Source organism: Melanerpes formicivorus, unplaced genomic scaffold, assembly GCF_026170545.1.
Source record: "Melanerpes formicivorus ecotype bairdi unplaced genomic scaffold, bMelFor1.0.p_v2 SCAF_806, whole genome shotgun sequence".
In the NCBI taxonomy this organism is placed as follows: Eukaryota; Metazoa; Chordata; class Aves; order Piciformes; family Picidae; genus Melanerpes; species Melanerpes formicivorus.
In genome coordinates this window covers 55,001-60,000 of record NW_027143158.1, presented here as the reverse complement: position 1 = coordinate 60,000, position 5,000 = coordinate 55,001, and the positions used below count along the sequence as shown (strand labels likewise).

At 43.9% G+C, this 5,000-nt stretch overlaps 1 pseudogene; it reads right to left on the bottom strand.

Moving 5' to 3' along the window:
- Nucleotides 1-5,000, bottom strand: part of LOC137460850 (28S ribosomal RNA) — a 14,234-nt pseudogene that overhangs the window by 4,227 nt on the left and 5,007 nt on the right.

Here is a 5,000-nt window from a genome sequence, read left to right as displayed (position 1 = left end):
GCTCCCTTTCACCAGAAGATGGAATCACAGTCCTCTCCTCTTTTAACCTGCTCTTGCTCTCTTGTGTTTTCTCTCTTTCTGGCACCACAGTTTCTCTTAATAGTCTTCTCTTTTCACTGATCTGTTTTGCTGTTTTAGTTGTTAATTTTTCAGCAATCAATTTGTTAATATTTTTCCTCCCTTCAAACTCTTGATTTAGTTTCTGTAATAATTCTGTTTCCTCTTGGGACCAGATTTTCTTGTGAGCACCTCTTTTAGAGGTCTCTTTGGGGCGAGATGCTTCAATTCTTTCTGCGTTTCTCAGGGCTGGGTGAGCTAATCTCTTATGTTGTCCCAAGCCAATTTTAGTTTTAAAACACTTTTTACATTCTTCACACATAAACCCTTCTACCTGGGTAGGCTCTTGGACCCCTTTGCATTTTGGGAGATGGCATGAGATACTATGATGCTTTTCATTTGTCTTCCCACAGCGGGAACATTGGAAATTGATCTTTCTTTTCCCATGGGCTCTCTTTAGATGGTCCATCAATCTCGTCATATTGCCTGCCCGAGTGGTACAGCATGGACATGTCGGGTTGTCCTCTGGCATCTTCACCAGGGGGGTCCCAGGACAGATGTCAGCTGTATTATCCAGCTCTGGCGATGCGGTTAGTATTGAGAGCTGACTCATAGAGCTCGGGGTTTCAGGACACTCCACCTCCTCGTTCCTGCTCCTCTCTGTGCTTTCATCTCGGATATCTTTCCCATGAGCTGGTGAAGTGGGTCCTACATACACCTCCGGCAATACTATCAGTTTCTCATTCCAGATAGGATCGTAGGCAGTATTGTCATTGGCTATCATTGAGTTCATGAACTCTATTCCAGCCAGACATACCCCTATCTCTGTTGTCGGACAAGAGGGGACATGGGTCCCAGGAACACCTGTGCAATTCAGGCCTTGAAGAATTCTCTGTTGATAATATACTGGCGGAAAGGAGATGTGAGAAAGTGCTGATTGCTTGGTATGCTGAAGTCCAGCTGCCCCTGAGATGGGAGGCAAGCGAGATAAGGAAGAGGCGAGATCTGGGAAAGAGAGCAATTAGGCCGGATAGAAGAATTCCACAGAGTTGTGAAAACAATGATGTAACCTTTTAGAGAGCAACCAATAGTATGTTGCCAAGTGGGCATAATTATAGCAAACTGTATATAAGATGTGTCTGATGCTCAATAAAGTGGAATCCGCTGATCAAATTGGTCGTTAAAGCGGCCCCCTTCTTGCAGTAAGTGGCGCCCGAACAGGGACCCTAATGAAGACAAACGTTAGGGTTTAAGAAGTTCTTCGGGACGTTGGGAGATTCGCAGTAAGCCGGGAGGCAAGAAGACGGCCGGCCCGGGATAGCAGTACCGGAGGCTGCAAGAAAAGGGAAGACAGCCTTGAAGCCGAAGACGCTGTAGAGCCGGAAACTGCTTAAACGAGGTCTGTGCGCACAGGTATTAACGTTTAAATACGGTTATGGATAGGCAGGCAGCGTATGATTTATTTATATGCTTTTTAGAAAAGCGACAGTGTAAGTTAAATTTTACAAAGGAGTTGGTGCCGCTGTTAAGCTATGCAGGAGAGTTAGGATATTTTAAGGACCCAAATGAGGTGTTTGAAAAATTGCAGTGGAAAAAGTCTGGACAAGACTTGTGGCTGCATGGCTTAGATGATGAAAAACGAGCAAAGGAGTGTGGAAAATGGTGGAAGATGGTTATGACAGCATTGGATCAGCATCGTGCTGAGCAAGTGGCAGCTTATCAAGCCAGGGTACGATTAGATTGTACGGACCCAAATGGAGCAAGTGTTACACATGCTGGGTTGCCTTTGTCAGAAGAGGTTCAGGATTATTTAAGAAAGGAGAAGGCTGCGTGTGTAAAAGGACTAGGTGGCAGAGTCGAATTACAATCTGTAACGCAGGACTCTGCTGAGGAGCCTTCCCCGTCTCTTTTAGCTGAGCAAATTGTACAGGAGGAGAAAGTAGGTGAGGGAGAGGAGACAAACAGGGCGATAGATCCTGGAGGTGGTGTTAAAGATCATGTAAGAAAGCACGCAGAGTATTGGCGAAAGGTTGCAGAACACTTAAATGCCGAAGGAGATCAGGAAGGGCTTAGCCGGCTGGCTGCTTCACATCAAGTTCTTCCAGTAATGTATACACAGGTCCCTGGGGAGCAAAATGTTGTTCAGGCTGATGTAACCCAATTGCCATGGAAATTGTTATCTCAATTACGACAGACTGCGAGTCAGTTTGGGGTTCAATCTGAACCAGCTAGACAGATGATTGATTTTATTTACATGAACTATAATATGTTACCTAGAGATTCTTATAATGTTATGAAGCTGATCCTAACAGCATCTCAATTTATGACATTTTTGAATGAGTGGGAACACCTAGCTAGACAATCAGCTGGAGTACAAAGACAGCAAAACGACCCACTATTTGATGTAACAGTAGATCAGTTGTGTGGAACGGGACAGTACGAGAGACCAGAGTTACAGGCACTTTTACAGCCGCCTGTTTTGCAAGCATCAGCCCAGATAGTAAGGATGGCTTTTGACAAGCAGAAGGATGGAAATGCAAATCCTCACTATATGGGAACTAAGCAAGGTAGACAGAAACCTCTTGGTGAATTTGTAGATAAGTTGCTTGCCGCACTTAGAGCAGCAAGCGTAGGAGAAGGTATCCGAGAGGCAATTTTAAGGCAGTGTTTAATGCAGAATGGGAACCAGCAGACGCAGCAGCTTATTACATCAGCAGATCCTAGATGGACGGTAGCCGAATTGTTGCAGAGGGCTCAGGACTTGCCAAGCAATCCGATGGCCATGCTGACGGAGGTGATTGATAAGGGATTACAAAAACAGGCTGAGGTGTTGTCAATGACAAAACAGCTTGAGCATAGTCAACAGGTTATGGCAGCCTTAGTACCTTTGCGCACAGACTCGAAAGGGCAAGGCCGACCCTATAAGCAGTCATCAGACGAAATACAGTGTCATCGAAAAGCGTAAGGCGGAGATATCGTCTAAAGTAATGCCCGGACTTTTGGCCCATAGATCCGCTTTAGGGCATTTCCCTAGCGGAGATAGTTATTTTGATGAAGCTTGTTGGAGAGAATACAGGAACAAGTTGTGGGACTTGGTTATAGATGGTCATAAAACTGCTGTAAAGCTGCAAAAGTCGTGGCGAGAATGCATGAACTGTGTTAAAACCTACGAACTGAAACAGCGAATGGCTGCTGCAGTTAGAGCAACTTTGTCAGGACGAGATGCAGCGCCAGGTGTATCTGAGTTGCAGCTGAAAGATGTGTCTGAGAACTGTCGACCGATCGACCGGGGCCGCCCCCGATACATCTTGCGGCGACCACACCGCGTTTACCAGCCGTCACCACTGCCGTTTGCACACAGCGGGGAACCTTCCTCTGACATCGCCAGCGACGGCTCGGACTCGGAAGATAACACCGGCAGCGAGGAATTCAAACAGCGCCGACTTTGCTTTACGGCCCCTCTTAGAAAAAATGGAGCGCTTGGAGGCTCGCGGTTACAGCGTTCCTGCCACCGCTCTCCTCCCGCGAGCCCTGCTGGCCCCCGCGGATACCGACGGCTCCGACCAAGGCGGTACCGGCTGACGCACCACCGATACCGACAGCGCCGACAGTAGCAGCGGAGCAGCTGCCACGGCAGCAGCCCCCACCCCTTTCCCCCGCAGCGGCTTTAGCCGCACTACTCTGTTTTGATTTAAAGCAACAGTACTCATTTTGTCATTTCTGATTGTAACGTCTTTTAGAGATTTGTTATTTAGAGTTTTGTTAAGTTTTTCTAATAAGCATAATGAATAAGTAAGCATTTGGTATTTATAAGTACTTAGTACATAGTAATTGCAGTAAGGTGTATGCACTTAGTTAAGAGTTCAAATTGTAAGATTATCTTTTGGTTCGAACCTTCTTAGTTGTCTGCCTAGGCATTTCAAAGGAGCTCCAGGTAATATAGTTAAGGAATGTATAAACAGCTTTTAATTTTGGAAAGTGTTTTTTAGTTAATGTACCAATTTTATTTCTTTTTAGACACTGATTTGATGGATTAATTTTAACATAGTCTTTTAAGGATTTTTGGTGTTAGCATAAGTTAAGGTTTGTAGTAAATAGGTATTAATTTTAACAACTATTCCTTCACTAATGTGCAGAAGAACCAAGACTGAGAGGAAACAGCATTTCCCATGAAGTCGAACATCGATCACAATAACTGTTATGATAATCTGGAGTCAAAAGCATCAATCAAAAAAATATTTTGTCCTGAATGCTGAATTTGAAAATAGGCAGTTTGGACTGGTAAATACAGAAAACCTATTTTGTGGTGAGAAAAAGGATTTAAATCCCCATGGAAAATTATTGAAAGGGATTGGCATAAGTGGGAAATAAAGACTAGAGAAATTTTAGTTGGGAAATATCAGGAATAATTAAAAGGATTAGTAAAAGGAAAAGTAAGAGACATAAGATTTTGAAGGCAGAGGAATTGAAATAACAAAAGCACAATGGGAAATGGTAAACGAACTAACCAAGGAAGTAGAGAAGAGACTCCAAATGGAATTTTGAAGTGGGTTAAGGAGTTAAAAAATCTGTAGGGCTCCTGAAGAATGTAACTGCTGCCGAGAAGAAAATACACCCGGCTGCTGGTTGCACCCCAGCAGGCCGAGGAGGCAGAGTTCACATATACTTGGTGGAGCCTAATTTTGATCCTAACCCTATTTGTACATAAGTAGTCCAATCGAAATCAAAAACCACGTTCCCATGTGTGGAATCTTGATCAGACCGGAGAGAAAAGACTTGAACTTGAAAAAGCAATAGTAAATTTTTCTGCTACAGTTGAAATCATGATGAATGCAAGCATAGATGCAATAAAAGTGCAGCAAATTGAAATCAATAGTCTCTCGAAAATATCTACTCAGAATAGATTAGCTTTGGATTTTTTATATGTTAAGGAAGAGGGTGTA